The 23,183-nt window shown below is 42.7% G+C and overlaps 1 long non-coding RNA gene across 1 annotated transcript; it reads left to right on the plus strand.

Moving 5' to 3' along the window:
- The first annotated feature begins 1,668 nt into the window (after positions 1-1,668).
- On the plus strand, positions 1,669-23,170 carry LOC126990102 (uncharacterized). Its single transcript, XR_007744011.1, has 3 exons — positions 1,669-1,749; positions 17,583-17,737; positions 22,437-23,170. It is a non-coding gene; the product is annotated as an uncharacterized LOC126990102 (long non-coding RNA).
- The last annotated feature ends 13 nt before the right edge of the window (positions 23,171-23,183 follow it).

Raw genomic sequence — 23,183 nt, forward strand, 5'->3', positions numbered from 1 at the left:
ATCTTCATTCTTTCATCCCCTTTGCTGGTGAACTCCTGAACAGCTTTCCTTGGTCTGTATTCCCTGCTGGCCATGACTTGGCCTCTTTCACAAGGAGAGTACCAGGACACCTCTCCTCCCGAGATTGATGTACTTCTTTTGGCCTCTCTTTTGTTGGAGCAGCGTCTAGCGGGCTTGTTTGTTGTTGTTTTTGTTCATTGCCCTTGAGCTGCCTCCCTTGCTGTACAAAAGATGATAGCGGTTTGCCAGTGGCTGTGTTTCTGAGGCTATGAAAAGCCAGGCATTGGCATGAGGATTTGGCCAAAAAAATCCCAGACACAGGTAGAGAAGACTTCTTTTGGGGTAAGGCTTGTATCACATTGTGTGTCATGGGAAGGTTGGCTTCACTTTACAAACAGTTCACTTTAAGAACAACATTTAGGAACCAATTGGGTAAAGGTTCCACTGAAGTATTTCTTTTCTGCCCAACCCATTTTGTGGTGTTTTCTTAAGTTCATATGAGTGTTTGTTTTGAGGCCTCATTAAGTTGTGCCAATGAACGATAACCATAGCACTACACGGCTTCCTGTACATCAGGTGAGAGAGAGAGAGAGAGAGAGAGAGAGAGAGAGCAGCATGGAAGAGAGGAACGATTAAGAGAAGAAAAATAAAATAATGACGGAAAAATGGAAGAAAAAGTAATAGGAAGAAAGAAAGGGAATGAAAGAGAGAGAGAGAGAGAGAGAGAGAGAGAGAGAGAGAGAGAGAGAGAGAGAGAGAGAGAGAGAGAGAGAGAGAGAGAGAGAGAGAGCAACTTTCTATAAATCAAAGTGAGGTCATTCCTTGTTGATTTATACCATAGGGTGCTGGCCATCATGTGTTTGAAGATATCCTGAATTTAGCCTAACATAATTTAACAAAACCCAGTCACTATAGGTCTTCACTCAGAAAACTCATCTATGCTTCCTTAGTAATGAGACTTTCTATACAACAAAGTGTGGTTATTCCTGGTGGCAGTTTAACCCTTCTCCTCTACCATGAACCTAAAATACCACTTTTAAATACCCAACTGATCTCCTTCTTTGGCCTTCTCTCCTCCTGAAGTTGATCTCCCCTGTGGCCACTCATGCCTTTGCTGGAGCAGTGCTGGGCCTGGCTCCTGTTTTGCTGCCCTTGTGCGCCTTCATTGCTGTAAAAAACTAAAATGTACCTCTTTTTATCCTTGAGACATGTTCCCTTTTCAGCTTCTCACTGTGTCCTCTCAGTCTCCTCCTCCACTCTGTCACAACCAGCTCCATTCTATGTATACACTGTCCAGTCCACCAGTTAATTATACAAAGCTATTACATCTGCTCGTCGTGTGTGTGTGTGTGTGTGTGTGTGTTGTACTTTTTTAGGTTTTCAGATTAAATAAGAAGTATGAGTGTGGCAATCTGTTTATGAAGGTGATTTTTTTCTTTAAGTAAGGGCAAGTTCTGTACAAACCCAGAGCACCAAAACACTCTCAGTAAGGGGTCAGGGACTATCTGGAGCACTCTGGGTAAGCACAGCAGTGTCCTGGACAGCAGCAGCCGGCCACTCCACCTGCAGGGAAAGGTGTGGCCTGTGGGTTATAAAGTCACCACTGGAGTACCTGTGTGCTGGGGGAGCCCTCCAAGATGGCACGCCACTTTCTTCACGGTGGCCAGGCTGTGGGACCGAGGCACAGAGAGCCAAGACGGCCGAGGGTTTATCAAGACTGACAACAACATGACGGTCAGAGTGTTAGAGGTAAGAGTCTTACATGATGAAACATTGTGGAAGCCTTGCCAGAGTATACGGCCCCACAACATGTCCTGTAGCTTCTGAATGAGTGCCTTCAAGCTCTGGTGCTGGTGTTGCTGCCTCCCTTCCTTTGTTATGAGTGTTTCCATACTTACTGCTCAAGGTCTTCAACTCCAGCTCATCCCTGTGGCCTCCAACTCTCTAATTCAAGAGTTGCATCGCAGCTCATTCTTCCATTCCTTGACTGGTGAATAATTATCTAACTTCTTCTATATTTCCAAGCTCATCCCTGTGACCTCCAACTCTCTAATTCAAGAGTTGTAGTGTATCTAATTCTTCCATTCCTTGACTGGTGAATAATTATCTAACTTCTATATTTCCAAGCTCATCCCTGTGGCCTCCAACTCTCTAATTCAAGAGTTGTAGTGTATCTAATTCTTCCATTCCTTGACTGGTGAATAATTATCTAACTTCTATATTTCCAAGCTCATCCCTGTGGCCTCCAACTCTTTAATTCAAGAGTTGTAGTGTATCTAATTCTTCCATTCCTTGACTGGTGAATAATTATCTAACTTCTTCTGTATTTCCAAGCTCATCCCTGTGGCCTCCAACTCTTTAATTCAAGAGTTGTAGTGTATCTAATTCTTCCATTTCTTGAACAACTTAATTTCTGGTATTCTAGCACTTAAGTACTGCTACTAAAAGTCCTCTTGAACTATCAAATTTGATAGCCTCTTGGCATCTCCTAGTCTGAAAACTCTCAGTCCTTTCTTCCTTCCCATGACCTAAACTTCTTCAGAATGGTAGTGCCAAAAGTCTTCCAGTCTCCCCTGTGGTACATTCCCTCCTCCCAGTCTTCATCACAGTCCTTTCTTCCTTCCCATGACCTAAACTTCTTCAGAATGGGAGTGCCAAAAGTCTTCCAGTCTCCCCTGTGGTACATTCCCTCCTCCCAGTCTTCATCACAGTCCTTTCCTCCTTCCCATGACCTAAACTTCTTCAGAATGGGAGTGCCAAAAGTCTTCCAGTCTCCCCTGTGGTACATTCTCTCCTCCCAGTCTTCATCACAGTCCTTTCCTCCTTCCCATGACCTAAACTTCTTCAGAATGGGAGTGCCAAAAGTCTTCCAGTCTCCCCTGTGGTACATTCCCTCCTCCCAGTCTTCATCACAGTCACCTTCTGTATAACGTCATGTTTTCCCATAGTGCTTACCTCCTGCCATGAAGAGTCCGGGTGCTCGAGAAGGCATCATTTTTCTTCCTTTTCTTCTTCTTCTTCTTCTTCCTTCCTCTTCCTTCTTCCTTCTTCTGTCTGTTGTCACTTTCCAGGAACACCTTTGGCCAGGGTCTCGTTTCCGGGGACAAGCACGGATTTTTTTTTTTTTCATTTTTATTATATTTTTTCTGATTTTCTCTTCTCCTTCCTTTTTTTGTTTTTCTGCTTTTTTCTTTTTCTTTCTCCATGTTTTCTTCTTCATTTTTCTTCTTATTTTACTTTTCCTTTCTACTTTTTTTTCTTATTATTATTCGTGGCCTTTTTTTTGTTTTTATTTTGTTTCTTTTTCCTTTTCTTCTTCCTTCCTCCTTTTCTTCTTTTTCCAGGGACAACTTTGGCTACACTTGGAAAAGACTGTCACTCCCTACACTTGAACATCCCTAACACTAAGTAACCCCTCAAGCCTCTCTCCTTCCCAGCCAGCAACCAGATGGCGCCAGTGGTCTCATTACTGCTGCAAAAAACTACTTGCACATTCACAGTAGTTAAGTAGCCCCGAAATGACTCCTTCCCACCCAGCAACCAGATATCTTAGTGGTAGTTAAAATAGTCCTGCCTTATGGTTTTCAAGGGCTTGAAGCTTGTTTGTTGCTTGTGTGTGAGAGGAAGAATTGTCAATGCATTTCTCACAAGCTTATACAAGTAGTAGTGATTGTAGTGCTATATGGTTTTCAAGGGGTGAGAGGGAGCTTGTTCCTTGCTTGTGGTGTGAAAGAAAGGCTTGTCATTATATTTTTTTTCAGTTTATTGACATAGTACTGAAGTAGTTAAGTGAATACAAGGCTTGGAAATAATTAATAGGTGTTGCTGTTGGGTTTACAAGGCCTGGGAGCTTGTTCCTTGCTTTTAGTGAGAGAGGTAGAAGTCTAGTGAGTTGTGTAAGAAATGGCAGATGTTTATGAGTTATGTTAAGCAAAAAATAAACACAAAAAATATGATCAAATTAATTTATAGTTAAAGAAACACACACACACACACACACACACACACACACACACACACACATATATATATATATATATATATATATATATATATATATATATATTTTTATATATATATATATATATATATATATATATATATATATATATATATATATATAGACATACCACACTGGGAAAAATAAAAAAATAAATATAGTAAGTACTTTCGTATATTACATCTTCAGACTAAATGGTACATTTGACAGATTGAGACAGTTTGTATACATGGACATGGGCAAGGGCGAGGTCGGACAAACCCTCAGCGGAGAGGGAGGCGAGGCATAATTAGTGGGATTAGCCTGACTTACCCAATTGTTGGTGGGGGGCTTAGTTTGAGTCAAGTAAATACCTGCCAGTTGTTCTTTGACACTACCTAAAAGGATTAACCTCACTCAGATGTTAGTGTTTCCACATGTCTGGTGTGTGTGTGTAAGTGTGTGTGTGTGTGTGTGTGTGTGTGTTTACCTACTTGTGACATACGGGAAAAGAGCTACGCTCGCACTGTCCCGTCTCCATATCCTCTCATATCCTCTCTTATCCAACTTTTCCTTAAAATCATGAATGTTTCTTGCACAAACCACCTCCTCCTCTAGTCTATTCTACAGCTCAATGCTTATGTTTGGGAAGCTAAACTTTTTCACATCTCGCCTACACGTGGTCGCCCTCAACTTCTTTCCATGTCCTCTTGTTTCTCTCTCACTCCTCACACACAGGTCCTCTCTGTCCAGATTCTCCACCCCACTCGCCACCCTGTACACCGCTATCAGGTCTCCTTTTTCTCTTCTCTCCAGGGTCGTGAGCCCCATGCTATTGAGTCTCTCCTCGTAAGTCCGATCCCTAAGTTCCGGTACCATCTTAGTTGCCATTCTCTGTACTCTTTCCTGCTTTCTTATGTTCTTCTTTTTGTGAGTAGACCAGACCACTGCTGCATACTCCAACCTTGGCCTTATCATTGTAACTATTATTTTCTTCATCATCTCTTCGTCCAAATACACAAATGTCGTCCATATGTTCTTCAGCAAATTCATAGTTTGTCCCGTTATCCTGTTGATGTGTTTGTCCGGTGTCATGTTCTCTGAGACAGTCACTCCCAAATCTTTTTCTTCCATTCCTCTGCATATTATCTCACTTCCCATCTTATAATCATATTCACATCTTCTACCACTCCTACCAAACTCTTTTTTACATTTCCCAAGGTTGAATTCCATCTGCCATGTACCACTCCACTCCCATATTTTGTCCAGGTCCCTCTGCAATGCCTCACAGTCTTTCACATCATTGACTCGTCTCAATAGCTTTGCATCATCTGCAAACACTCACATAGCTGGTCACTCCTTCCACCATATCATTTATATAAACAGCAAACATTATTGGCGCCAGCACCGAACCTTGTGGGACCCCACCCCCTAACAGGGCACCAGTTGGAAGCCTTGTCCTTGATTATTGTCCTCATTTCCCTGTTAGTTAGGAAGTCCTCCAGCCACTTAATCAGTCCATTACCCACTCCACCCCTATTTTTAATTTTCCAAATTAGTCTTCTGTGCGATACTTTGTCGAATGCCTTTTTCAAATCCAGGTACACTCCATCCCCCCAGCCTTCTCTCTCTTGTATTAAATCTGTCACCCTTGAGTAGTAACATAACAAGTTGGTGACACACGATCTCCCTCTCCTGAATCCAAACTGGCAATCCAAGATAATTCTCTCACTTACCAAAAAATCCGACCACCTGTTTTTAACTAGCCTCTCACATATCTTCACAACCACACCAGTGAGTGATACCGGTCTGTAATTTAATGGGTCCTCTCTCTCTCCTCCTTTATAAATTGGTACTATGTTTGCTCTCTTCCAATCTTGTGGTACCCTTCCTTCACTCAGGGAGGTGCTCATTATGGAGTGCAGTTTCTCTGCAAGTTGCTCACTACACTCTTTCAGGATCCACCCTGATACTTCTACCGGCCCTGTCGCCTTTCTTACATCCAGCTTGTTCAAGCTTTCCTTGACCTCCTGCACCGTTAACTGTATCTCCTGCATAACCCTTCCTCTTTCCTGGCCCGGTGGTTGTACGAATTCGTCTTCCTTTGTGAAAACTCTATGAAAGCTGTTGTTCATCACTTTTGCCATCTCTGCTGGGTCTTCATATGTAGTTCCATCCATTTTCAGTTTATTGATTGTTTCTCAATTCTTTAATTTGCCGTTCACATGTCTATAAAATAATTTAGGTTGGTCTTTGCATTTGTCGATTATATCTTTTTCATATTTCCGTTTTTCTTCTCTTCTAATCTTTGTATATTCATTCCTTGCTTGTTTGAAATTGTTCTATGCGTTGATTCTTCCTCCACGTCTCCTCCATCCCTTCCAGGCTTCCTCCTTTCTTTTTCTAGCTGCCTCGCATCTTTTGTTAAACCACTCCTTTTTACCAACATCCTTTTTGGTTACCTTAGGGACATATCTATTCTTGGCTTCTTTGTACAGCTTTAAAAACTCCTCCCTTGGGTACTTTTGGCTTTGTACAGCCCACTCCAATTTGCATTTTCAAAAAAAGCTCTCATATTAACAAAGTCTGCCTTAGAGTAGTTACTTTTCCCTATTTTGTGATCCTCTTTTCGGTCAATCGTTCTCTTTTCTTTATCTTCAAATTCCACAATCGCATGGTCACTCTTTGCTATTGGGCAATCTATTTTTTATTTTCTATTACTTCCGGTTCCTTGCTAAATACCAGGTCTAGTCTTGATGCCTCGCCTTCTTTCCCGAATCTGGTGTGTTCCTTAATCCATTGCATCAGCACATGTTCCATTGCCAGTTGCAGGAGTCTTCCTCCCCACGACTCTCCTGTTCCCTGCGTTTGCCAATCCTCCCATTCTACCTCTTTGCAATTAAAATCACCCATTAAAATTATTCTCTCACCCTCTCTCAACATTCCATCCAGGCAACTCACTGTGTCTTGTATCACTTGTTCATATTCTCGGGCCTTCCATGCATGGGTTCTTGGTGGCACATACCCTACTACATACTGCCTCCTTCTTCCTTCAGCACCCACAATTTTCACTTTCAGCACCTCTGCCAAGCCTTCACCCTCAATCACCTCTTCCACCCTAATGCCTTTCCTTACCATCAACATCACACCTCCTCCCTGTTTTCTTTTTCTGTCTCTCCTCCATATATTGTCTGCACCTTCTCCAGTCCCCACCACCTCAACTGAGTCACAACTTAGTTTCTGTCAGCCCCACAATATCAGGTTCTCTGTCTCTCAAATAGTCGTTAAACTCTATCCATGATGACACTATTCCACTGATATTCGTATAAGACACTTTCCATCCCTTCTCCTTTCCTGTTAGACTTTTTCTCTCCTTCCTCTCGTCACCATGGACCACTTCCTCACTTTCATATCCATTACTCTCCAAAAAAACTCCTTCTTCTCTTCTTCCGATCTCTTCTCATTTAAATCATGAACCTCACCTCTGAGTTCATTCAACTTGTCTCTCTCTTGTTCATTCAGATCTTTCCTCAGCCACATCATTCTGGTGTCTTCTTCTCCCACTAGCTTCCAAGCTCCAGCCAGGGCCTCTTCTGCTTCGTTCTGAATCTTATCCTAATTGGTCTATCTCTTTCTCCATTGTATTTGCCAATCCTATGACAGTCATCTATTTCTTTCACCAGGTCACTTCCCTCTTCTTGTACCCTCTGTGCGATCTTCTTCACTACATCTTTCAAGATGTTTTCCCTCACCGATTTGTTTGGGGTCTTCTCCTCCTTTACACCAAACACAATGACACTCTTCTTTTTCTCCACCGTGCCTCTTACCAGTGCCTCATTTTCTTTGATTACCTTCACCACCTTCTCCGCCATCTTCTCCTCCAACTGCTCCTCCACAGTCTCCTTAAAGCTCTGTACACTCTCACTTCACCATCTCACATCTTTATCAGCTTTCTGTTCCAAATTCTTGACTCTTTGCTCCACTTCCACTTTTCTTCCCTTTGCTTCTCCTCCCACTTATTCCGCTCCTTATTCATCCACACAGATTGGCAGCCAACCGACGTGTGTGTGTGTGTGTGTGTGATTTTAATCAGGGGGGTATTTTTAACAATCAGATCAGTTAGAAATTTGTCACATTTGAAGTGGCTGTAGCTAATATTCATGTTTGTGGAGTAGGTCCCTGCAATAACACATGACTCAATTACATTTCTTTCTTCAATACTTTTACATTTTGCTAAAAACTTTGAACCAGACCAGTCAATATGGTGATCATATGATGATTTATGTTGGAAAAGACCACTTCCTTCTTGTTCGGTTCTTACACTGTATTTGTGTTGTGATATTCATGTTTGTAAATCCTTTGCAGTTTGGCCAACATAGAACTTATTACAGTCCTTACAAGGTATTTTGTATACTACGCCTGTTGATGACGGTGGTCTGTTCTTTATCAGTGATTGTTTTATTGTATTTTCATTTCTTCTGGACAGAGTGGAGTCTAAGGCTCTTCATCTCATCAGCTCTCCTCCTCATACTGATAGTCTATCTTCTATCGATATTTCCACGCTGAATGCTTTTCTGAACTTGGTAACTGCATACCCCCCCCCCTCCCCCCCCCCTGCGGCCCCACTGCACTCGACTTTCTACTCATGCTCATCCCTATACTGTCCAAACCCCTTATGCAAGAGTTAACCAGCATCTTCACTCTTTCATCCCTCACGCTGGTAAACTCTGGAACAATCTTCCTTCATCTGTATTTCCTCCTGCCTACCACTTGAACTTTTTCAAGAGGAGGGTATCAGGACATCTCTCCTCCCGAATTTGACCTTGCTTTTGGACACCTCTTTTGTTTCTTTTTTAGGAGCAGCGAGTAGCGGGCTTTTTTTATTATTGTTTTCTTTTTTTGTGTGCCCTTTAGCTGCCTCCTTTGTTGTAAAAAAAAAAAATGCCTGAAAGATACATGTATATCAAATTTTCTTAGTATGGGAACTATGTCGAGAAGGTTCCTGTGATAGGGTAGCAGAAGTTTTTTTTTTTTTTTTTTTTTTTTTCCATATCCTGTTTTCTCTCCCTTTCCTTTCTATGATGAAAACGTTGTCTTGTTGTTGTGTGACACTGACTAACAACACTGGAAGGATATTTAAGCTTTTTGCTGATTTTTTTGTCATACCCATTTCTTCTTCCAAGTATTCAGTCTGAAAGCCTGTTGGCTCTTAAATACATAGAGATGAAAACCGATTTTTTTACATTAATGTGATGACTGGAAAATAAGTGAACATTGGACAAGATATTAGTTGGCTTTCTGTATACTTTAGTTTTCAACGAATCATTTTTTCTAATGATTTCTACATCAAGGAAATGAATTTTGTCATTTTCTTCTGTTTCAAAAGTGAACTTGATTGATGGGGCTAGTGAGTTAATTTGTCCAAAAAGGTATCAATTGTCTGGGAAGTTGGCCAAAAGCATAGGATGTCATCCACGTATCTCAGCCACACCATGTCTGGGTCCTTGATTATGCTTAGAAGGTGCTTCTCAAAATATTCCATGTATATGTTGGCTAATACAGGGGAGAGGGGATTTCCCACAGCCATACCAAATTTTTGTGTATAAAATTTCCCCTCAAAGCATGAATTTTCAATACATAAGCTTATTAGTTCTCTAATATTTTTGCTGGGCATGCCATCAATATCACTGCCTAAAATACTTGGTAGAAAATTCACTACATCTTTAACAGGTACGTTGGTGAAGAGAGATTTCACATCAAAGCTTACAAGTTTGTAAGGGTAGCTGACATGAAGAATTTTAAGTTTTTCAACTAGGTCCACACTGTTTTTATTATAAATGAACTAGAAATAGTTCCAACATAAGGGGATAAAAGTTTAACCAACCATTTTGAAAGTTTGTAGGTAGCAGAACCTTCAGTGCTAAACCAGGGAGAGAGAGAGAGAGAGAGAGAGAGAGAGAGAGAGAGAGAGAGAGAGAGAGAGAGAGAGAGACTTGTCAGTGTGTGTGTGTGTGTATTTTGTTTTCTTTCTTGATTTTTTTTCATTTCTTTCAATTTCTCAAATCACTGAAATGAATAACAGAGAAGCTCAAATTAGGTCATACACAGGTCATGTCAGGTGCTTGTGAAGGTCACCATGGGTCCCAAGGTCATGTGTGTGTGTCTGCAGTGCCTGACTGTGATCCACAAGGGCAGTGCAGGTGTGGTGTCAAATCTCATCCGTCCGTTGTATTCCATCCAATCCTGATCTGCACCTGCGTGGGCTTTGTTGTTTGTCCATGTCCCTTCCTGCACTGTGTCCTAATTTCTCACACACACACACACACACACACACACACACACACACACACAGCCCACCCTTGATCTTGTGGCTGTCCTTCTGTCTCCTCACAGTGTTCTTCTGGCTGAAGGTCAGGTTTATGGGACACTCTCCAGCCAACAGTGGCTGAGCCACGGATTCCAGGCCAGCCTGGAATGTGGCAATTTTTCAAGCATAGGATCAAAAGTAAGCTGTGTATAAACCACTGGAAGACACTGCACTCAAGGAAAGGGACAAAATAGCAAAGCCCGCAGATCAGTATGGGATGGGATTTGACACGACACTGGAAGTCTGGAGGTGACTTTGGGGCCACTTATATAATGCCTTAAAGTGACTGTGTGTGTGTGTGTGTGTGTGTGTGTGTGTGTGTGTGTGTGTGTAGTGGTGGTGTTTTTGTAGCTTATTATTATGATTTATTATTTTTTTGTTATTGTTATTGTTAATAATATTTTTATTATTGTTTTTGTTGAGGTTACTATTCCTTTTTCCTTGTTGTGTTTTCTTTCTGCCTGGGCTGGGGTGTGAACCCTGGCCTGTGTGTGGACTCAGCCCGGCACGCTGGCCACTGCACGGCATGGCATGTGATGTACCAATGAGGGGCCATAACCATGTATCTTATGGGCCATTTTCCTTCTTATACTGCCTCATGACTTGCTCTGCCTTTACCAGAGTGATAACTGCTGAACAAGCTACTTACAGGCCGGTTTATCTCTTACATTATCTTCTGACCTGTTGTAACTCTGTCTACCCACACAGGATTACCAGAACAGGACTAACTTCTGGGCATGACATTGTTGGGGCTTAACTAAGCTGCTTTCTTTCACCCCTTCACTGGCAAGCTCTGGAACAGCCTCCACCTATTGCCTGTGACTTGAACTTCCTCAGGAGCAAGACACCGACACCTTGTGCTGTCCAAACCCCTTATGCAAGAGTTAACCAGCATCTTCATTCTTTCATCCTTGTGCTGTCCAAACCCCTTATGAAAGAGTTAAGCAGCATCTTCATTCTTTCATCCTTGTGCTGTCCAAACACCTTATGCAAGAGTTAACCAGCATCTTCATTCTTTCATCCTTGTGCTGTCCAAACCCCTTATGCAAGAGTTAACCAGCATCTTCATTCTTTCATCCTTGTGCTGTCCAAACCCCTTATGAAAGAGTTAAGCAGCATCTTCATTCTTTCATCCTTGTGCTGTCCAAACCCCTTATGCAAGAGTTAAGCAGCATCTTCATTCTTTCATCCTTGTGCTGTCCAAACCCCTTATGAAAGAGTTAAGCAGCATCTTCATTCTTTCATCCTTGTGCTGTCCAAACCCCTTATGCAAGAGTTAAGCAGCATCTTCATTCTTTCATCCTTGTGCTGTCCAAACCCCTTATGCAAGAGTTAAGCAGCATCTTCATTCTTTCATCCTTGTACTGTCCAAACCCCTTATGCAAGAGTTAAGCAGCATCTTCATTCTTTCATCCTTGTGCTGTCCAAACCCTTGCAAGAGTTACAGCATCTTCATTCTTTCATCCTTGTGCTGTCCAAACCCCGTATGCAAGAGTTAAGCAGCATCTTCATTCTTTCATCCTTGTGCTGTCCAAACCCCTTATGCAAGAGTTAAGCAGCATCTTCATTCTTTCATCCTTGTGCTGTCCAAACCCCTTATGCAAGAGTTAACCAGCATCTTCATTCTTTCACCCCCTTTGCTGGTGAACTCCTGAACAGCTTTCCTTGGTCTGTATTCCCTGCTGGCCATGACTTGGCCTCTTTCACAAGGAGAGTACCAGGACACCTCTCCTCCCGAGATTGATGTACTTCTTTTGGCCTCTCTTTTGTTGGAGCAGCGTCTAGCGGGCTTGTTTGTTGTTGTTTTTGTTCATTGTCCTTGAGCTGCCTCCCTTGCTGTACAAAAGATGATAGCAGTTTGCCAGTGGCTGTGTTTCTGAGGCTATGAAAAGCCAGGCATTAGCATGAGGATTTGGCCAAGAAAATCCCAGACACTGGTAGAGAAGCCTTCATTTGGGGTCAGGCGTGTATCACATTGTGTGTCATGGGAAGGTTGGCTTCACTTTACAAACAGTTAATTTTAAGGCCGGGTTCTAGCAGTATCATTACCATTATAATGTATAAGCGTCCAGTTCCATAATTTGATGATAAATCGTAATGTGTAATATATGGTTTTGAAATTTCATCTTTCTTTAAACTTTCTATCAAGAGAAAATGTCTTTTTATTGATTTCAGAAATTTTAAAGAAAGATGAAATTTAAAAAGATATTTCAAAAAAACACATTACGATTTATCATCAAATTATGGAACTGGACGCTTATATTACATTATGGTAATGATATATTTAATAAACTGCCTTAAACAACATTTAGGAACCTGTTGGGTCAAGGTTCAACTGAAGTATTTCTTTTCTGCCCACTTCCCATTTTGTGGTGTTTTCTTCTTAAGTTCATATGAGTGTTTGTTTTGAGGCCTCATTGAATTGTGCCAATGAACAATAACCATAGCACTGCACGGCTTCCTGTACATCAGGTGACTGGGGGAGAGAGAGAGAGAGAGAGAGAGAGAGAGAGAGAGAGAGAGAGAGAGAGAGAGAGAGTAGAGGAGAGGAGGAGGAATAGAGAGCAGCATGGAAGAGAGTGACGATTAAGAAAATAAAAATAAAAATAAAATCATGACGGAAAAATAGAAGAAAAAGTAATAGAAAGAAAGAAAGGGAATGAGAGAGAGAGAGAGAGAGAGAGAGAGAGAGAGAGAGAGAGAGAGAGAGAGAGAGAGAGAGAGAGAGAGAGAGAGAGAGAGAGAGAGAGAGAGAGAGAGAGAGAGAGAGAGAGAGAGAGAGAGCAACTTTCTATAAATCAAAGTGAGGTCATTCCTTGTTGATTTATACCATAGGGTGCTGACCATCATGTGTTTGAAGATATCCTGAATTTAGCCTAACATAATTTAACAAAACCCAGTCACTATATGTCTTCACTCAGAAAACACATCTATGCTTCCTTACTAATGAGACTTTCTATACAACAAAGTGTGGTTATTTCTGGTGGCAGTTTAACCCTTCTCCTCTACCATGAACCTAAAATACCACTTTTAAATACCCAACTGATCTTCTTTGGCCTTCTATCCTCCTGAAGTTGATCTCCCCTGTGGCCACTCATGCCTTTGCTGGAGCAGTGCTGGGCCTGGCTCCTGTTTTGCTGCCCTTGTGCACCTTCATTGCTGTAAAAAACTAAACTGTACCTCTTTGTATCCTTGAGACATGTTCCCTTTTCAGCTTCTCACTGTGTCCTCTCAGTCTCCTCCTCCACTCTGTCACAACCAGCTCCATTCTATGTATACACTGTCCAGTCCACCAGTTAATTATACAAAGCTATTACATCTGCTCGTCTTGTGTGTGTGTGTGTGTGTGTGTTGTACTTTTTTTGGTTTTCAGATTAAATAAGAAGTATGAGTGTGGCAATCTGTTTATGAAGGTGATTTTCTTTTAAGTAAGGGCAAGTTCTGTACAAACCCAGAGCACCAAAACACTCTCAGTAAGGGGCCAGGGACTATCTGGAGCACTCTGGGTAAGCACAGCAGTGTCCTGGACAGCAGCAGCCGGCCACTCCACCTGCAGGGAAAGGTGTGGCCTGTGGGTTATAAAGTCACCCCTAGAGTACCTGTGTGCTGGGGGAGCACTCCAAGATGGCACGCCACTTTCTTCACGGCCAACACTGACAGCCTACGTCTCATTCCTCCACTCTTATATCATGCTTCCATCAGTGGTCACCACAACTTTAAATATACAGGCTTAAGCTCTAATGGCTCTGTGTTTCCGGCAGCTGAAGATCAGCAACAAGGAGATGACGGCGCTAGACCAGAGGCTTGGGGCACTCCGGGAGGCTCTGCAGGACAAGGCCAAGGAAGCAAAGAGTGGCCAGGCTGTGAGACCGAGGCACAGAGAGCCAAGACGGCCGAGGGTTTATCAAGACTGACACCAACGTGACGGTCATAGTGTTAGAGGTAAGAGTCTTACATGATGAAACATTGTGGAAGCCTTGCCAGAGTATACGGTCCCACAACATGTCCTGTAGCTTCTGAATGAGTGCCTTCAAGCTCTGGTGCTGGTGTTGCTGCCTCCCTTCTTTTGTTATGAGTGTTTCCATACTTACTGCTCAAGGTCTTCAACTCCAGCTCATCCCTATGGCCTCCAACTCTCTAATTCAAGAGTTGCATCGTAGCTCATTCTTCCATTTCTTGACTGGTGAATAATTATCTAACTTCTTCTGTATTTCCAAGCTCATCCCTGTGGCCTCCAACTCTCTAATTCAAGAGTTGTAGTGTATCTAATTTTTACACTTCTTGACTGGTGAATGATTATGTAACTTTTGCTGTATTTCCAAGCTCATCTTGGTGGCCTCCAACTCTTTAATTCAAGAGTTGTAGTGTATCTAATTTTTACACTTCTTGACTGGTGAATGATTATGTAACTTTTGCTGTATTTCCAAGCTCATCCCTGTGGCCTCCAACTCTTTAATTCAAGAGTTGTAGTGTATCTAATTTTTACACTTCTTGACTGGTGAATGATTATCCCATCCCATCCTTTCCCTTTGGTTTCCTTTCCTTTCCTATCCCATCTCTTCCCATCCCATCCTTTCCCTTTGGTTTCCTTTCCTTTCCTATCCTATTCTATCCTTTTCCCTTCTCTTCCCATCCCATCCTTTCCTTTTGGTTTCCTTTCCTTTCCTATCCCTTCTCTTCCCATCCCATCCTTTTCCCTTCTCTTCCCATCCCATCCTTTCCCTTTGATTTCCTTTCCTATCCCATCCCATCCTTTTCCCTTCTCTTCCCATCCCATCCTTTCCCTTTGGTTTCCTTTCCTTTCCTATCCCTTCTCTTCCCATCCCATCCTTTTCCCTTCTCTTCCCATCCCATCCTTTACCTTTGATTTCCTTTCCTATCCCATCCCATCCTTTTCCCTTCTCTTCCCATCCCATCCTTTCCCTTTGATTTCCTTTCCTATCCCATCCCTTTCCCTTCTCTTCCCATCCCATGTTTTCCCTTCTCTTCTCTTCCCTTTCCTTACATTCTATTTTCTTTCCCTACCTTTCTCTTCCCATCCCTTCCCCTCCCCTCCCTTCCTTACCCTTAACCATCCCTTACCCTTCCCTTCCATCCCTTCCCTTCCCTCCCCTCCCCTCCCCTCCCCTCCCCTCCCCTCCCCTCCCCTTCCCTGTCTTACCCCAGTACCCACAGTTACTTAACACCTCAGAGCATAATAATATTAACTCCATTTCCACATAATATTTGAATCTCACTACATATTCATGGATAACTTAACACTGACTGGCCTGGAGGACTGGACTGTGATAGTAATTAAATTATTTAGGTCTCACAAGCTTATACAAGTACTAATAGTGATTTAGTCCAGCAGTTACAAGGCTTAGTGGTAGTTAAAACAGTCCTGCCATATGGTTTTCAAGGGCTGGGAGCTTGTTTGTTGCTTGTGTGTGAGAGAAAGAGTTGTCAATGTATTTCTCACAAGCTTATACAAGTAGTAGTGGTTGTAGCCCAGCAATCACAAGGCTTAGTGGTAGTTAAAACAGTCTTGCTATGTGGTTTTCAAGTGGTGAGAATGAGCTTGTTCTTTGCTTAAGAAAGTCTCTCTCTCTCTCTCTCTCTCTCTCTCTCTCTCTCTCTCTCTCTCTCTCTCTCTCTCTCTCTCTCTCTCTCTCTCTCTCTCTCTCTCTCTCTCTGTGTGTGTGTGTGTGTGTGAAGGTCATCATGGGTCCCAAGGTCATGTGTGTGTGTGCAGTGCCTGACTGTGATCCACAAGGGCAGTGCCGGTGTGGTGTCAAATCTCATCCCTCCGTCGTACTCCATCCCATCCTGATCTGCACCTGCGTGGGCTCTGCTGTTTGTCCATGTCCCTCCCTGCACTGTGTTCCAGGCCAGCCTGGAATGTGACAATTTTTCATGAACACCAGCATAGGATCAAAGGTAAGCTGTGTATAAGCCATTGGAAGACACTGCACTGAAGGAAAGGGACAAAATAACAAAGCCCGCTTCTCTGGATGGGATGGAATTTGACGGAGGGATGAGATCTGACGCCACACTGGAAGTCTGGAGGTGACTTTGGGGCCACTGGTATAGTGCCTTAAAGTGACTGTGTGTGTGTGTGTGTGTGTGTGTGTGTGTATATATTTACCTAGTTGTATGTATGTGTGTGTGTTGTGGTGGTGTTTTCTAGCTTATTATTTCTAATCATTTATTCATTTTTATTTTTGTTATTATTATTTTTATTAATATTTTTACTATTGTTTTAGTTGAGGTTACTATTCCTTTTTCCTTGTTCTGTTTTCTTTCTGCCTGGGCTGGGATGTGAACCCTGGCCTGTGTGTGGACCCAGCCCGGCACGCTGGCCACTGCACGGCATGGCATGTGATGTACCAATGAGGGGCCATAACCATGTATCTTATAGGCCATTTTCCTTCTGCTGCCTCATGACTTGCTTTGCCTTTACCAGAGTGATAACTGCTGAACAAGCCACTGAGTATGTTATTGTGGGAACATAATTAAGAGGCCAATTTGCCTCTTACATTATCTTTTGAGCTGTTTTAACTCTGTCTAGCCACACAGGATTACCAGAACAATAAATACTTGACTAACCTCTGGGCATGACATTGTTGGGGCATAACTAAGCTTCTTTCTTTCACCCCTTCACTGTCAAGCTCTGGAACAGCGTCCTCCTGCCTGTGACTTGATCTTCCTCAGGAGCAGGACACCTACAGTGGAAGGAAATTGAGCCTCTGTCCTGTTTTCTTCTGCTACATCGGTGCACAGCGGGCTGATTTGTCATCTGTCCTTTTTTTCCCCATGAACTGCTTGTGTAAACATACCTTACAGGCTTGTGTATCTCTTGTTCTACCATGGGGTGGCTTGTAACACCTTTCCCTCCCCTACAGGACTGCCAGAACCATAACAGTACTGCCAGGCTTGTGTGTCCCTTGTTCCACCATGGAGTGGCTTGTAACACCTTTCCCTTCCCTACAGGACTGCCAGAACCATAACAGTACTGCCAGGCTTGTGTGTCCCTTGTTCCACCATGGAGTGGCTTGTAACACCTTTCCCTTCCTTACAGGACTTCCAGAACCATAACAGTACTGCCAGGCTTGTGTGTCCCTTGTTCTACCATGGAGTGGCTTGTAACACCTTTCCCTTCCCTACAGGACTGCCAGAACCATAACAGTACTGCCAGGCTTGTGTGTCCCTTGTTCTACCATGGAGTGGCTTGTAACACCTTTCCCTTCCCTACAGGACTGCCAGAACCATAACAATACTGCCGGGAGGGTCATCGGGAAGGCGTGTTCACCTGCTGCCAGATGTGCTCCACCTCAAGTGTGCCGGCATGAAGGAGCCGGAGGAGGAGGGGAGTGCCATGCCGTCATACAGGAAGAGAACACGGAAAACAGGTGAGTGCCAGAGAGAGAGAGGAAGAGCAGGAGGGGGAGTGAGTGGGAGAGACAGTATTTCAAATTCTAGACCACTCAGATGTCATAATTATACTCTAAATCTAATTCATGTAGCCAACAAAAGATATTACGTGACCACAGTATTCAAGAGAGAGAGAGAGAGAGAGAGAGAGAGAGAGAGAGAGAGAGAGAGAGAGAGAGAGAGAGAGAACAAATTTGCAGCCTTTTTTCTGTTATATATCATTAGTAGAACATACTAATCAAACTACAGTCCTATAGCTTTACTTTCTTGTCTATCTAAAGCTTTTGAATCAATCCTTAACCGGAAGATTCAAAAGCACCTTTCCACTTCTGACCTTCTATCTGATCGCCAGTATGGGTTCCGCAAGGGGCGTTCTACTGGTGATCTCCTTGCCTTCCTAACTGACTCTTGGTCATCCTCTCTAAGCCGTTTCGGTGAAACCTTTGCTATTGCGCTGGACATATCAAAAGCTTTTGATAGGGTCTGGCACAAATCTTTGCATTCCAAACTACCCTCCTACGGTTTCTATCCTTCTCTCTGTACCTTTATCTCCAGTTTCCTTCCTGACCGTTCTATTTCTGCTGTGGTAGACGGTCACTGTTCTTCCCCTAAACCTATTAACAGTGGTGTCCCACACGGTTCTGTCCTATCTCCCACTCTCTTTCTGTTGTTCATTGATGATCTTCTTTCCAAACCGAACTGTCCTATCCATTCCTACGCCGATGATTCCACTCTGCATTACTCAACTTCTTTTAATAGAAGACCCACCCTACAGGAACTTAACGATTCAAGGCTGGAGGCAACAGAACGCTTAGCCGCAGACCTTACTATTATTTCCGATTGGGGCAAGAGGAACCTGGTGTCCTTCAACGCCTCAAAAACACAGTTTCTCCACCTATCCACTCGACACAATCTTCCAAACAACTATCCCCTATTCTTTGACAACACTCAGCTATCATGCCTCCCCTCCTCCCGCGGCCCCGCTGCACACTACTTTCTACTCATGCTCATCCCTATATTGTCCAAACCCCTTATGCAAGAGTTAACCAGCATTTTCACTCTTTCATCCCTCACGCTGGTAAACTCTGGAACAATCTTCCTTCATCTGTATTTCCTCCTGCCTACGACTTAAACTCTTTCAAGAGGAGGGTATCAGGACATCTCTCCTCCCGAATTTGACCTTGCTTTTGGACACCTCTTTTGTTTCTTTTTTAGGAGCAGCGAGTAGCGGGCTTTTTTTTTTTTTTTTTTTTTTATGTGTGTGTGTGTGTGCCCTTGAGCTGCCTCCTTTGTTGTAAAAAAAAAAAAATACGTACATACATACATAAATGCATATAGCAGTAATACATTAATCCCAGGTCATATCATATTGGTCAGTTATAAGACTATTTAGGTGTATCATAGAATGGAAGTAACACTATCAGACCCAGTGCATAGTCAGGCCAGAGCAAGACCTTACTATTAAAGTCCTCACCAGTTGGCTCACACAATCCTTAACATTAAGTAGTTTATGTGCCGGAGAGGTGCACTTGAGGGAGTGTTTATAGAAGGGAAACACTGCATACCAGACATAGCCAGGCCCCCTTGCTGACTAAAATTATGTAACAAAACCGTCTCTAATTTGTCTCCACAGTCTAGAATGTTAAGCAATTTATGTGCCAGAAGGATTATATTTGCCATGATAGGAGGGAAATAATACTACCAGCCCCAGTGCATGGTCAGGCCAGAGGAGGAAGATTTGCTGACTAAAATGATGTAGCAAATCTTCTCTAATTTGTCTCCAAGATCTAAAATGTTAAGTAATTTATGTGCCAGAAGGATTATATTTACCATGATAGGAGGAAAATAATACTACCAGCCCCAGTGCATGGTCAGGCCAGAGGAGGAAGATTTGCTGACTAAAATGATGCAGCAAAAGCCTCACTAATGTGTCTCCAAGGTCTAAAAGGTTGAGCAAAGCAAGCTGTGGTCAGACAAGGCACAGAATTAACCAAGATTGCCGTGGCTGACTTGTCCCTCGAGGAACTGTGGGGGAGCAAGAATTTTATGTGAACTGAAGACTGGGGGATATACAACACTAATTACTGGTGGAGAACATTACCTAAAAATGTCATGGCGAGCTTGTTAACGTTGTTGTATTAGCTACTGGCTGAAGGAACTGTGGGAGAGCAAGATTTGTACGTGATTTATACGTGAACTAAACACTGGGCAGTATAGGTCACAAATGATGCAGTTAGAGATTTAATGAAGTCAGAAGTAAATGGGCAGCTTGTTAACTAATGAAGCTACTGTGTTGTGACGAGATAGATTTTTTTTTTTTTTTTTTTTTTTTTTTTCCTATAGCTCCCATGGGCTTTCTTCATGGGCCTGGTGGTTGGCCCAAGCCCGCCATGGTGCAGGCAATTTTCATAGTGGCGCCATTTATTCTTGGCTCATGCTGCCCCCCAGAACTCATTCTTGATTCACTTGGATGGTTTCCTCTAGAGTCCGGGTTGATGGGTGGTCTTCAGGACAGCATGTGGGTAGTCTTAGGCCACTCGGCGGTGACTGAAAAATCCCAGGTAGTAGCGTGGGGATTCAAACCCACGTCGTCCAGCACGTGGTGAATGCAGGGCCCCACACACTAACCACTCAGCCACTGCCTACCTTTGTGAAAGTAATATAAGAAGAAATTAGGTTAGTTTACATAGGAGAAAATAGGGAGGAGGTAAGATTACTTTGAGAACTGTCTGGCTGGCTTGTTAGTGGATCTGCTATGCTCTGACTAGCTCGCTGACTGACATTTTAAGGGTTACTACATTTAATTAGAAAACAAAACAATGGAGCAGGGAGTGTGGTTATTTGAGAGCAGTCTGATCATGGTTTTGTTATGCTGTGACTACTAGCTGCATAAGGGAAGAACACACAGCCAAGATATATGTATGTACGTTCTCCTGGCATGGCACCCCAGTCCTGTCCCAGCCCCTAGCGGTAGAGGGGCTTGGACCCCCGCCAGCGTGTATGTTTGAAGATAAAGCTGAGCTATGCAACAAAGGGGAATGAAAGTACAGCACACAGCTTGTTTTAAGTGTCAAGTAGGTGTCAGAAGCCATGAGTTGGCTTCCTTCAACCCTATCTTGAGCTGAACACTCAGGCAGAGATTTATACTGAGTAAACCTGAGCTATGTAAACAAAGGGGAAGGAAACGCCAAGACCTTGTTTGTGTGGGAAGGAGGGTTGGAGGCATGAGATGGCTTCCTTCAACCTTATCTTGAGCTGAACACTGAGGCAGAGATTTATACTGAGTAACACCTGAGCTATGTAAACAAAGGGGAAGGAAACACCAAGACCTTGTTTGTGTGGGAAGGAGCTGTTGACTTTCCACAACATCAACTCCATCATAGAGGGATTTATATGAAGTCATAGCAACAAAGGGGAAAGAATATTTACCACACAGAGCTAGTGTTAAGAGTCCTGTGTACTGTTGTGCTGAGGTGGTGTCAGCTGCATGAGCTCCCTCCCTTCCATTAAAACATTCAAGCAGAACACACACACATAGATTGTTTCTCTGCATCAGGGGCTTCAGAATGCACTCAGTAACCTCAGACCTAGCCAGTGACCTCAGAGCTGTGGTATGAAGGCAGTAAGCAGCATCTGTGTGTGATTTGGTATAGTCTGGCTCAGCTTAACGTGTGGGTGTGGGGGGGTTCAGCGTAAGGGTCCCCTTGTATGGCACTGCCGCGTGTCTCCTAGCCCGCGACGTAGAAATGTTCTAATATAAGTAAAACCATGACAAATATGATCAGCAAATATGTATACACATTTAATCTTAGTATTATAACATATGAAAGAACAGTTAACTTATTATGGATAAGATATTGATAAGCATATAAAGAAATGTGGCATATATTTTTTAGTGTTGCTAAAAAAAAATGCTATACTTATTATTGAGTTTCCCTCACGTTTTGGGATGTGTACGTAGTTTCACAATTATATTTAGATTATATCGTGAGGGAATGTATGCTAAGATAAGCTGACATAAGTAAGAAAAAAAAACAAAATATATATATATATATATATATATATATATATATATATAAATATATATATATATATATATATATATATATATCTATATATATCAACGCTGGACTCCCAGATCACCTGGCACCTTACAGCCGCACTTTAAGATGAGTCTTACTATAGTGTTGCTAAGATGAGGCATGTGCTAGACGCTGTGTGGGTAAGTGAGATCATGAATGTCTTTAGTGTAGTCAGAAAACCTTCAGGAGGAGGGAGGAATACCAGGTAACCTTATTCCAGACTTTCATTTAGGTGTTTTGTGGCCGTGAAAAGCTGTGTAGGTAAATGAGATCATGAATTAGTTTGGTTTAGTCAGAAATACCTTATTCCAGACTCATTTAGGTGCCTTAATTGTGTCTGTGAAAAGATGTGTGGGGAAATGAGATAAGGGCCTTTTTTTTTTTTTTTTTTTTTTTTTACAGCTACGGAAATAACTTTGAAATATCTTTTTGGGAATGAAAATAATGCAGTGTTAACTTTATCCCAGTCCTGCATTTAGGTGAAGCTGTGAGGGAAGCTGTGATCATGCAAGGGAATAAGAAAGAATAATGATAATAAGATGATAATAATAATAATGAGAACAATAGGTATATTAATGAACGTCTTTGTCCACAGCTCTGAAAAATGAAGAAAGGAAGGAAGGACGGAAGGAAGATAATCTCAGAAGACCCATACAGTCCATTACATGTCTTTCATGTTATGTTATTACATTCCTGTACTCCCAAAGCCCGGTCTGGGGCCACAGCACTCACAAGGTCCAGATGCAGACTGCGGCCACCACTTGAGCAGCCCGGCTGCTGTACACCAATCCTTATTTAGTTGTGTTCTTGTAGAGTTAAATCCAGACATCCCATATCCTTAGGCCAGGTCAAAAGTAAAGTTTGGTGTGCATGGCCTCAGTGCTCATCTCTGTTACATTGCCCCTGGAGGCTGTGGAGGCAGGAGCCCAGCACCCTGGGACACACTCAGACTACCACAGGTGCCTCCCCAGGGGTCTCCAGGTACACATGATCACCCAGACACAAAGGATGACCTGCATACTAACTGCCCAAGCCGGGATTCAAACCATGGCCAGCAAATTTGTAGGTAGGCATGCCAGCCACAGCACCATGGAGCCATGTATTATACTAGTACTTGGCACTGGTATCCTATGCTATTTATTCCTAGCTAGTTGGACACCAGAGAGGTTTCCTGTATTAATTTCATGGGTTTTATGTTATATATTTGTTTATTAGGTGTATCTTTTTATTAGTTTTTATCATGATTTTTATTGTTATTTAGTGAAGCAGCTCAAGGAAAACTGTTGTTGTTCTGGATGTTTTCTTCCTCTCTCTCTTGTCATCATTTTAGCTCCCGTCCTCT

Source organism: Eriocheir sinensis, unplaced genomic scaffold (genome assembly GCF_024679095.1).
Source record: "Eriocheir sinensis breed Jianghai 21 unplaced genomic scaffold, ASM2467909v1 Scaffold145, whole genome shotgun sequence".
Taxonomy (NCBI): Eukaryota; Metazoa; Arthropoda; class Malacostraca; order Decapoda; family Varunidae; genus Eriocheir; species Eriocheir sinensis.